A 13,560-nucleotide genomic window follows, 5' to 3' on the forward strand; every position below is an offset into this window, starting at 1 on the left:
TGTTACTATTATCGAGGAAATATTGCTACTGATGCTATGATATATAGTTGCAGTTGCAAAGCTTGTTGTATTGGGAAAATATTCTATTGATGCTATGATATATAGTTGCAATTGCAAAGCTTATGGTACTACACAAGCTTCAAATAAGTTCACACATGAGAAATTTGAAAATAGGACTATAACCAAGCACCTCAATGATATTGGATGATATGTAGAAGAGCCCAATCAGTAGTAGTTGTAGAACTAGCATCATGTGGGCTTGGTATATACTACCAAATCAAGCCTGACCAACTAAATTAGACTAGTGAAACTCTAAGAATTTGTATGCTAATCCTATGTAACAAAGAATTTTTGCAATCCCAAAATATCATGCTTTTGGTGAAATCCTAATGGCTTTTAAAATGCATGGCAAAGTGGCCCAAGAGCAGATGTGCTGATTTTTGGGAGATATACAAGAATGACCTTGAGAAATTCCCCAATTTTCCCAATTAACCCTTTGAACTTTTTTTTTTGGAAACTCTTTAAGTAATAGTAATAAAAAGCAAACATGATTTACATATTGCTGCAATGGTTATGGTTTAATAAAAACCATAAACCATTTTTTATGATCAACTGAACCAGCACTTTATCATCCCATACACGAAAAATATCAGAGGTAACTTCTAAGCAGCCCAATCCTTTGCTTAGTGTGAAATTTTCCAAACTAGCCCTTCGAATCACAAAATGACCAAACTGAGCCATACTTTTTAATAAAGTAATAATAAACAAGGTGGTGTAACTATAAATGCATGCCTTTGATAAGATCAAGATATATGTAAGAACAAGGCATTTACATAAAGTTGTTTGCTACCAAAGCTCACTGGATAGTCGAGGTTGTGTTCACCAGGTTGGCACAACACTGCCCCCACTGTGAATTTCGAAGCATCAATATGCACGTGGAAGGTAATGGTCCAATCTGGGGCACGTAGAATTGGTGCAGTAGTCAGAGCCTTATTCAATTCCTCATACGCTCGTTGGCATGCTTTAGTCCACTCGAAGATGATCAACAGCTTGTACAAAGGTATGGCAATCAATGCATAGTTCAACACAAACCTTCGATAGTATCCCATGTGGCCTAAGAAGCATTGAACTCCCTTATAGTTGATTGGGGGCGGAAGATCAACAATAACCTTGACTTTCGAGAAGTCAGTGGCAATGCCGTTCTTCTACACAACCTGCCCTAGGATGCATCCATGTTTCACCCAGAACTGGCACTTTAAGGGGTTCAGGGAGAGATGATATATGCAACACTACTCAAAGACTGCTCGGAGTTTGTCTAAGTGTTCTCTCCAGGTCGAGTGAACACACAAGTCATCCACGAAGACTTCCAATTCCTTGCGAAGCATGTCTTTAAATATGGTGCACATGAGGCATTGAAAGGTGGCTGGGGCATTAGTCAACCCAAAGGGCATGACTATGCAAGCCAAGACGCCCCACTCAGTGGCGAAGGTAGTCTTATGCCTGTCGGCAGGATGCACTTGCACCTGATTGTATCCAAAGAAGCTGTCCAAAAAGCTGTAGGCCTCTTTACTCGCCACTCTTTCAACCATGTGCTTGGTGTACGGCAATGGGTAGTTGTCTCTCTTAGTGGTAGCATTCACCTTCTTGTAATTGACGCACACTCTAATCTTTCCATTTTTCTTCATCACTATGACTATGGGTGACACCCAATCTGTGTGCTCAATTTCGTAAATGAATCATGCTCTCATCGGCTTGTCAATCTCCTCTTTGACTGCATGAGCGTGTTTTGGATTCATCAGGTACGGTCGTTGCTTGGGCTGGAGTCGGCTGGAGTCCGACTTCTTAAAAAAAGGCTTTCTAAAATTGGCTTTTTTACATGGTCTAACCTTGAGTGTGGCTGCTCAGGTTTGCCATGAGAGCCCTGCCACACTAAGTACATAAACTTAGGTGTGGTAGGGCTCTAAATGGTTTGCAAGTCTTTTCCAAATCTTTTGAGGCTCATTTTGTTTTGAAATTTCTTTCGACTTGAACAACTCACTATAGAAAACATCAGTACTTGTTGATAAAAAGTTTGCCAAAACAAGTAGCTTGTTCTATTGAAGCTATATGTTCAATCTTCAATACACCTTTTTTTACACATGACTTACTCAAAGATCAAATCTTTCTTACAAAAATAGAGGTTAAACAATTGCAGTATCCTACTTTAAGTGAATGAAGTAAGCATGAATAAATGGGACAATCATATAGTGAACAAAAAACATGATATTTGTACTCTGAAGCCACATTTCAAACTTGGTCGGAATATTATATGGAGAACTTAACATGATTTTGTGACAACAAGGTAGCAATGTTACGCATGAAGGAAATTACTTTAGCACTTAATACTGAAAGACTTGTGTAAAGTGATTCACTTAAGTTTTCCAAGAGTGAGTAGAAACTATTGTCTCATTTTATTCACAAAGTTGCTAAGATATAAAGAATAATTAAGTGAGAAAATAATTGTTAAACTATGGCTCATCAAATACCAACTTCTTTGCTTATCTTGCTCATTGGCCAAATGGCCCCAAATGCCCAATATAGACAAACTAATTACTAAGCAATAAGGTCTATACCCAACCCACATACATGCAAAAGGTTTTGTTGAGCTAAGATCCTATGTAAGAACACCATCATAGCATGTCAAAATGCACTTATATACACACTCATGACTTACTCTCTTCCTATGTAGACATCATATACAAGCTTTCTAAAGATCTATGAGAGTAACAATAGGCTTGTCCATCTATTTGTGACAATTTCTTATGATGAGATTATCTTATTTTATATAAGTTATTATGTGAATAACTTTTATTTGAATGTCTTCTTTTGAAATATTTATACATGAGAGTGGGAAAAGAAAGTTCAAGGTCATCTAAAATTTGTGTATTTTGAACTTGTAGAGCAATGAAACTTGAAAGCCATACATGAGACTTCTAAATCTAATAATTGTGTATATTCATGATATTGCTTACAATGCTTCAAAAGCTAAGATAACATTTAGCTTAAGACAAAGAGCCTCTAAGGGGATGACGTGTATGGTAGTATGATGCTTTAATAGCTAGTGCTTCATAGGAGTTTTATCACACTAGCTCTACTAGGGGAAAGAAGAAGAAAGTGAGGTGGTAGCTTAACTATTTAGTTGCATTAGATGATAAGGTTCTCTATCAATTTTTGTGCCATCCAAAGTTCTCCTAATTGGCATCAAAATTATTTTGCCTAAAATGTCAATTGATAGTGATGAGCCTTCCCATTTACTAGCACTACTATAGTTCCACTCAATGTACACTTTTTGTAGGATCTTCCATTGCATGTGGGGATTTGAGAATACCCCACTCCCTCCAATCCCTCTTGACGTGAGCCAATGGAAGTGGGGTCTCAATCTATCCCCATTATCCCCCATCATACCTAAGTGTGACATGACCCTAAGGAGTATTAAGTCTAATATATTGGAAAAGAGAACTAAGACCCCCTATATAATATAACTATCATTGCACTAGGACGCCCTATATATTTTATCTGTTGTTGAACTAGGTCCTCCTACATATTACAACTATTGTTGGAACTTGATATTTACTTTAGGCTCAAGCATGCGATTATGGAGTGGTTTGAAATGGCTTTTGGTACAAAGAGGTTTTGTGGGAAACAAAAAGAGAGACTTCTTTAAGGAGCCTTCGACATACTTAATTTATTGGACAATTTATGCTTCCAGTACTATTTTATTTCTTTTCAATATGTCCTTATTGCAAAAGAAACCTTTGTGGAAAACAAAAAGAGAGACTCAATAAAGAAAACTCTAACGTAGTTATGGTGCACAGATCGGATGCCGGAAGCACACGTAGTGAGCGTCAGAAGGTCCCCAAGAACAAAAGAACTCTACTTTTTGCACAAAACTCAATGTAGAAAGCATGCACGACATGAACAAGAGACCAATTGGGTGTAATTTCCCCCCATGCCTTATGTGAGCGCTCTAGAAAGCATGTATTTTATGTATTAATCGTCTTCAAGCTCAAATAATAGCCCAATTTACAAAATAGCACGCTTTTGGCTTTTGAGTTTGCTTTAGTACCAAATAGAAATAAAGCTAATGGGAGGGCGCCCAAGAAGTCAGGCATACCCAATACAATGTCCAAATACAAATATCATAATCGGGCGCCCATGCGCATACAAGAATAATAAATAAATATCCAACGCCTTAATAAATAGGCGCGACAAAATATGGGCGCCATGCCTAGGGTATGCACCCATCAAAATATAGATGATAACTCAAGTATACGCTATCCTCCAATGCTTTCCTCCGCCACCACTGCTGCTATCTCTACACATTAACTGAAGCATTCACAATTGTTAGTAAAATAATACAATTAAACCGACAAAAGTGAATACCTAGTAGTCTTCAGCTACATAAATAAATCAATTGGTTAGAAATCAATCCTAATCTTAATTTATCACGAGTGCGCACTCTAAACTCATAAACTTTTATTAATTTAATATGTATTTTGCGGAATCACCCGCTATGGAATCACCCACGTACACACTAAATTAACGAAACCCCCGAAAAGGATAGGCGTCCCCATCAACTTCTCGCACAAAGAATCCACTTTGCGTATGAGCCCCGGTAATCAAAGTTTATGGAATCCACCGTAAAACCTCACAGAATCCACCGTGGCACGGAATCCGCCGTGTAATATGCCTCTTAGCATCATACCCCCGGGGTGGAATAGCAATTGTCCTCAATTGCTATTAGCTCAATGTGGAGCTAACAAAGTGGGGAAAGCATGTAAGTCTCTAGCGTGCATCCATTGGGCCTCTTCAACAGGATGGTTCTTAAACTTGACCAAATATCTAGAATATCTACGGCCAGTTCTAGTGGTCATAAAGTTAGTATCTATAATAGCTTCAGGCTCAAGGATTTCAATCTCTTCATCTAGCAAAGGTGGGTTTGCATAAACAGGGTGTACAGGTAATTGGCCTCTAAAGGGTCGTAATAAACTAATATGAAAGGTGATGTGGATTTTCCAATGTGATAGTAGTTCTAACTTAAATGCATTGTCATTTATTTTGTGAATGATCTTAAATGGTCCATAGAATCTAGGTGCTAATTTCACAACCGGGTGTTTATCTACACTTTGTAATCTACGTTTTTCTGTTCTTAACCAAACATAGTCATCAACTTTAAAATTCATGGCCTGTCTTTTCTTATTTGCTTGCTTTGTATATGATTGCTGGGCTTTGGCAATCATATCTTTAACTTCATCAAAAATAGTAGCGTACATGTTAGCAATATCATCAGCACTCTGAATCTTATTTAATAATGAAGCAACAGGTGTAGGCAATCTATAACCATAAATAACTTCAAACGGTGCTTTCTTTGTAGCTGTGTGTGGTGTATTGTTGTATGCAAATTGAAGTAAATATAGATGTGTATCTCATGTGTGTGGTTTTGAAATAGTGTAAGCACGTAGAAGATCTAAGATAGTACTGTTAGTAGCTTCTATTTGACCATTAGTTTCAGGATGAAATGCAGATGAAAAATCAATCTTTGTTCCTAAGTTAGCAAACAAAGTAATCCAAAAATTATTGCAAAATCTAGAATCACGATCAGAAATAATAACTTTTGGTAAACCATGATTAGTAAACACAGTTTTGAAAAACAAATGAGCTGCTTGAGATGCTATTAAAGTTTTCTTGCATGGAATGAAATATGCTTGTTTACTAAACCTGTCTACAATAGTCCAAATCATATCATGGTTAGCTTTAGTATTAGGTAAACCAGTAATAAAATCCATAGAAATCTGTTCCCATGGTCGTGATGGAATAGATAAGGGCATAAGTAAATCATATTGTTTACCATGATGTCTCTTAACTCTTTGACAAACTAAACATTTAGAAACAAAGTTAGATACATCAGTGTCCATATGTGGCCAATAAAAATCTTCAGTCAAGGTACACAAAGTAGATATAATACCTCTATGACCTTGATATGGAGGACAATGAATCTCATTCAAAACAAAAGATCTAAATGGAACTGTAACACATAATCTCTTTTCATAAAACATGAATCCATCATTATAAGACAGTGAATCAATAGGAATCTAATTATTTGCAACTAATTTATTCCAATCAGCTTGAAAAGTAATATCCTGATGATAAGTATCTTTCATAGGGATAAGGGAATCAAATGATATGACAGAGATATTATGAATAGTCGGTCTTCTACTTAAAGCATCAACTACTACATTCTCTTTTCCTGGTTGGTATTGGATAAGGGGATGAAAACTCTGAATGAAAGCTGCCCATTTGATATGTCTATTAGATATTTGGGGTTGACTAAGGAGATGTCTAATGCTTTGTTGGTCAGTCTTAATCATAAACTCAGAACCCATTAAGTAATGTTTCCATTGTCGTAAGGCTTGTACAACAACTAACAATTCCTTATCATATGTAGAATATTTAAGCTCGGATGGTTTCAGTTTACAGCTAAAATAGGCTATGGGATGATTATCTTGCATAAGTACGGCTCCTATTCTAGATCTGCTAGCATCAGTAACTACTAAAAAGAATGGTCTATTGAAATCAAGTAGTTATAACACAGGAGCATGGGTTAATGCATGTTTCAATAAATCAAAAGATTTTTGTTGATTATCAGACCAATGATAAACAATACCTTTCTTTAAAAGTTTAGTCAAAGGCAAAGCAAGTAATGAAAAAATTCGCACAAACTTCCTGTAAAAACTAGCAAGACCTAGAAAAGAACGTAACTCATGCACATTTTTGGATATGGGCCAATTCAATATTGCTGCTATCTTCTTAGGGTCAACCTTAATACCTTCTGATGAAACAATATGACCTAAATACTCGATTTCTGTTTGAAAGAATTCACTCTTTTCCGGATTAGCATACAATTGATTATCTTTTAACAACTTGAAAACTAAAGACAGATGCTCATAATGTTCTTTCTCATTTTTACTGAATACCAATATATCATCAAGAAAATACTATAACACAATGCTGATATTTCAAAAATATGCGATTCATCATTCGACTAAATGTAGCAGGTGCATTAGTCAATCCAAAAGGCATCACTAGAAATTCATAATGTCCAAATTGTGTTCTAAATGCAGTATTGAATATATCAGATTTATCTAATCTCACTTGATGATAACCAGATTTAAGATCTATCTTACTGAATATGGCAGATCCTTGTAGTTTATCCATAAGATCATCTACCCTAGGAATCGGATATCTATTCTTAACAGTAATCTTATTCAGGGCACGATAATCAATGCACATGCGACAAGTATTATTCTTCTTCTTTACTAACAAAACAGGTGCGCCAAATGGAGAACTACTAGGTCTAATTAATCCTCTGTTTAACAATTCCTCTACTTGATTTTGAAATTCTTTCTGTTCAATCTGGTTATGTCTATATGGTGCTTTACATGGTGGTTGTGTATCAGGAATTAAATCTATTTTGTGATCTTCAGGACGTGAATGAGGTAGTCCAGGTGGTAAATCATCAGCAAAACAATCTTTAAATTGAGCAAGGAATTGTTTATGCCTAGGATGCATATGTTTTTCTTTTGCTTGAAGTTCATTCACCCAAATTAAATAAGATTTACTACTTTTACGCAATGCACGTTTAGCTTGAGTATGAGTAAGCAGTGGAAAATTATTAGATGCGTGCATACCATGCAATGTAATTTGTTTTCCTTGAAAATGAATTTTAATTGAATGCGTGGAATAATCTATGTCAGGGTTATACTGATGACGCCAAGGCATACCTAGGATAATATCACTGGACTGTAAAGGTACAACTAGGAAATTTCTATGTTCAGTGTATTCACCAATTTTAATTTCTAAGTTATGCACCTCTCGTGTTCTATTATATCTTGTGCCTAAGAATGCTGCTTTAATGTGATAATGTGTAGAAACAGTTTGTAAATTCAATTCTTTCACTAACTTTGCAGAAATAAAATCATGTGTATTACCATCATCATGAAAAATAATCTTTTATTTTCCATGTACTAAACATTTCATTGTCAACAAAGAATGTGGAGTAGGCATACCTGGCAAAATATCCGAAGTAGTGGCAATGTTGTCTTCATCTTCCGTAAAGTCAGGCATTTCCTCACGTTCTTCTTCTTCCATTGCTCCAAGATAATTGATATGGATAGGTGGTTTCTTCGATTGGCAATTGGCTGCTAGATGTCCAGGTTGATGGCATTTGTAACACACTATAGGTTTGGCTTTAGATACACTGTTGGCAATGGCAGGAAGTCTAGGAATATTAGGATTTGGTTGTGAGGATGGCTTAGGGTTTTGATTGGCATTTGATGGTAAAGCAGGTGGTTTTGTCCAAGACTTATGGAAAGTAGATGGAAGAAAATGACTTTGATTGAATCTTCTAAAATTTGAATTGAATTGCTTGGAACCATAGTTACCATTTGCTTGAAATTGTTGTGGACGCTTGTCTCTTCCTCGAATCTTGTCTTCGGTGTCATGAGCCAAAGAAATTGCATCTTCAAGGGTTGTAGGCTTGAACATATTGACTTCAGCGTAGTAATGTGCAAGTAAGCCAAACATAAATTTGCGTTTGTGAGTCGCTTCAGGTACATCTTCAAGCATGCGGAGTTGCAATAAGGCATTCCAAAAACGTTCGGTGTGTTAAGAAATAGGCTCACGATCTCTTTGCTGTAGAAGATCCCATTGCTTTATGGCTTTTTCATGGAATTGAGGAGGAAGGAAATTCTGCAAAAACTTCTTTTTGAAACTCTCCCAGGTAGTGGGACAATCAATACTCTTGCGAACCACGGTCCACCAAAGAGATGCTCGATCGACTAAATGATTAGTGACACATTTAATTTTGTCTTTTTTAGCGTATGTCTCTTCATGAAAGTAATCATCAAACTGACTGATAAATGCAAGTACGGTCTTTCCATCTCGAGTTCCATTGAAAGTACGAAATTTGAAATTTCTTTTACTTATCTTTGTTTCTTTGCGGATGGATTGAGCTTCGAGTGTCGCGTCAATGGTAGATCGGATAAGATCTTCGGGTTGTGGTCCATCTTTGTCGGTAGTAGATCGTTGCAAATTGGCCAATTGAACTTGTAAAGCTTGTCGGGCTCTTCGTTCTTCAGCAAGTTGCATCATAATCAAATCCAATTTTTGTTCCATCGTAGGTTCGGGAAGATCACCTTCAGCCATTAAATCGTCCATGTTTTGTTCCGTCATCCTGTAAAAATCCAAAAGATCTCACTCTCTCAAAATCCAATTAGCGGGATGAGCGTAGCTCAAAGTCGGGTATACAAGGCTTATAGATTTTTGTTTGGCTTTTACGGTCTTTGTCTTTTGTGGTTGCGGGATTTGTAGCCTTCTTAGAAACTGTGTATGACCTTCTGCGTATGCTGAAACTGGTTCAGCAAGTATGCGTATGTGAACAGAGTCTTCCAGGGAACAATTTTGTAGTTTTGTGCTTCTGCGCAGGAACAATCCTTATGGGAGTAATTGAAATAAGTCTGTGGTGACTTGATTAACCCTTTGTGACTTGCAGAACAAGTAGACTTGCAGAACTTATGTGATTGAACTTTTGTAAAGCTTAAATGACTTAAGCTTAAGAGAACTTAAGTTGTCTAAGTCGACGAAATTTGAGAGGAGGGGGGGCCGTTTTTGTCGCCGAATTTTACGCTGATGTACCACTGCTGCCACCGATTCCCAATTTTCATAAACTAAGCTTTTTAAAAGCTTAGTTCTAACCTTTTACTTTAAGCTTATGAAGTTTTATGCTATGGAGGCTTACTGTTCTTTCTGTGGAAAAATGACTTGATGAAGGAGAAGTTGACGTGGTCCTCCGCCTCCTCAGGCCGGTCCTTCGCAATCAGAGGCTGTAGACAGAGGTTCTTGACCGCCAGGAATCCACCCGTATTGGTCGTTCGCGATGAAACTCAGTGTAGAGCTCGATCGTTCCAGGAGCTCCGCCTTCGCGCAAGATGGGTAGCGATTGGAAGCTCTTGATCTCAGCTTCACTCTGATACCACTGGTGCACAAATTGGATGCCGTAAGCGCGCGTAGTGAGCGTCAGAAGGTCCCCAAGAATAAAAGAACTCTACTTTTTGCACAAAACCCAATGTAGAAAGCATGCACGACATGAACAAGAGACCAATTGGGTGTAATCTCCCCCCATGCCTTGTGTGAGCACTCCACAAAGTATATATTTTATGTATTAATCATCTTCAAGCTCAAATAATAGCCCAAATTACAAAATAGCACGCTTTTGGCTTTTGAGTTTGCTTTAGTGCCAAATAGAAATAAAGCTAATGGGCGGGCGCCCAAGAAGTCAGGCATACCCAATACAATGTCCAAATATAAATATCATAATCGTGCGCCCATGCGCATACAAGAATAATAAATAAATATCCAACGCCTTAATAAATAGGCGCGACAAAATATAGACGCCATGCCTAGGGTATGCGCCCATCAAAATATAGATGATAACTCGAGTACACGCTATCCTTCAATGCTTTCCTCCGCCACTGCTGCTATCTCTACACATCAACTGAAGCATTCACAATCGTTAGTAAAATAATACAATTAAACCGACAAAAGTGAATACCTAGCAGTCTTCAGCTACATAAATAAATCAATTGGTTAGAAATCAATCCTAACCTTAATTTATCATGAGTGCGCACTCTAAACTCATAAATGTTTATTAATTTAATATGTATTTTGCGGAATCACCCACGTACACACTAAATTAACGAAACGCCCGAAAAGGATAGGCGTCCCCATCGACTTCTCGCACAAAGAATCCACTTTATGTATGAGCCCCGGTAATCAAAGTTTGCGGAATCCACCGTGTAATATGCCTCCTGGCATAAAGTTAATTTATTGAATAATTTATATATCCGATACTATTTCACATGGCCTTTCATGCCTAAATTTATTGTTGCCAACCTTGCTTTATCATATGGTTACGATTATTACCCTTCTAGTTTTGTTACTTAGTATCAACCTTTCACTTGCATTTTTATGACTAATCTCCAGCCCTACAACTATTATGGATGCTTGTAACTACTAGAATTGTTTTTTTCTTTCTTAGTATGTATGGACCTTACTAATGCTTTTTAATGACAAAAGACAAAGCAATTCAAGTTTTTTTTAAAATTAAATCCTATGTTTTTAAATAAATCCCATAGTCGATATGGCAAGGAGGGATTTCGTGGGGGGGTAACTTTTTATATAAAAAATCACATGACATAGGGGATTTTATATTTTTTAAAAGAATTAATAATCATGGGAGTTCTATATATACTTTTATAAAAATAATCCGATGTGGGTTTTTAAAATGTAGATAATTATGAGCGAGGAGGTTTGATTTTTTAATAAAAATCAAAAAATGCATTTACGTGATGTTGGCCGATCGACCAACCCATGGGAGGGGGGCAAGGGGCTATGTAAAATTTTTAAAAGTTAAAACTGTGTGCTTGGCAAGCCACGTGAGCGGACACAAGGAGGGGGGTTATACTTTTTTTTAGAAAATTAAACAATCATCATGCAAGTGAGCCAACGGAGAGATTGGATTTTTTTTTTGAAAAAATTAATTAACCTCGCTCTTTTGGGATCGTTGAGCCTATGTGAGAAATGCACACATTATAAGGCAAATACGGTTGTGGGAGGGTTGTGATGCCACGTGACACCTGACTTGCCAAGTGCGAGAGAGGGTAGGAAAGTGCCATGTGACTGCCCTGTTCCCCCCCTCACCTTTTGTTAATAATACGAGTTCTTATTCTTATTGGCATGAGTTGCGTAAGTATAGCATAATTGTACTTTTACTTATAACATGCTTAAAATGAGAGCTGAAAAAATTAAATGGGGATTGAACCCAAAACACCTACATTAGTTGGAAATGGAGATGGCATGGCGTCTTTCTAGAGGGGCATGATGAGTGTCGCAGGAGCTAACCTTCCGGCTTCCAGTTCCATTGCGGTAGCCTCTCAAGTCATAGCAATCAACTGTGCGAGAAAGGCTCTGCGGTCCTGGAGCGCGCACACCAAGGCGTCCACGCTTGCGAAGGAGGCAGAAGGGTAGCAGGATGGCAATGACTGGGATATTCGCTTTTTGATTCTAATTTCTCACTACTTTTCTTTTGTAGGAAATTAATCTTCTTCTTCTTTTCCTTTCGCCATGTAGGTAGGTTCGGCAATCCCCCTCGAGGTTTGGAGTGTTACCTTGGGTGCATTCTTCTTAACAGACGATAGAAAAGACTAAAATATTACTTTCCAATTCATCCATGTTACTAATTTTCATGCACATGTTTTTCATGCTACCAAGGAGTGACCTACTCCGTGTGACATGGAAATGTTCTTCATCTTTCAAAAATATAAGACTCAACCATGTTATCAAGGAGTGACCTAGTGTGTGGCCAAATGGTATTTTGTACAAAGCGACTTTTTGCAAGCAACAAAAAGGGAGACCTTGTGAAGAAGCCTGCATACTTGGTTTGTTAAACAATTTTATCTTGAAATAACTTCATGCACCACTTTTTCGATTTTGAAAAAATAAGAGGTCATCCATGACATCATCACTATCATTCCATTGACCGGCATATGCATTGTGTTTGACAAGCAAAGATGAACCTATACGTCGATGGGGAGGTGGCATAGTGGTTTGGGTGTGGGTTGAGACCGTGCACAATACTTCTCCAAAGACATATTAAAATATCTATTCACTCCCAAAGATGCACCTATAAGAGCAGGCAATCATTAACTAGCTATCATGATCCATGAACTAACAAAGATGAACATATAAGAGGATGCTATCATTAACTAACTATCATGATCCATTTAGACATGACCATATCTTACATTTAATTAAAATTCTAGTATAGAATATAAAATGGAAAATTAGTTTGATTACAAGTCACATAAATCAACAAATTGTTGATGTGGGAAACACATTGAAGAAATACATGGAACCAAGTTGACAGGACATTCCATTAGTCTTGGAAAGGTGCCAAGCCGAGCTCACAAGTTGCTTGGAATGTCACATAATAGATAGGAATGGTGGAAGGGCAAGTATAGAATCCTTGGCTAACAAAGCCTAGGGTCTTGCCTTTCGACTTATGAAAAGCATGAGCTCTAGTCAACCTTGGATTATCTTGTGAAGCACTAGATTGTGAGTAAGAGAATATTCACGACCTTTAGACTAATGCCCCCAATCTATGCTAATCCACACACCATGTGCATTTTCATGTCAACAATGGCCTTGCCGATGTTTGATATAGGTATTGTGATGGATATGTAATGAAAATACGGCTCATTGTAGAGAATGTGATACTCTCTCTCTCTCTCTCTCTCTCTGTGGTATTTGTTTAAGTAAAGAACTAAATAACTCAAGCAACAACAAATTCCTAATCTTAATGCATAGAGCTATGTGTGTGTGTGTGTGTGCATATTCTAATTACTTCATGTCATAATAGAGCTTTTTTTGTTGCATCCCCATTGCAAAATATTGGAGAGGAGGATT

This window comes from Lygodium microphyllum, chromosome 18 (assembly GCF_053477565.2).
Source record: "Lygodium microphyllum isolate KBCC chromosome 18, Lygodium_microphyllum_v1.1.10, whole genome shotgun sequence".
NCBI classification, from domain to species: Eukaryota; Viridiplantae; Streptophyta; class Polypodiopsida; order Schizaeales; family Lygodiaceae; genus Lygodium; species Lygodium microphyllum.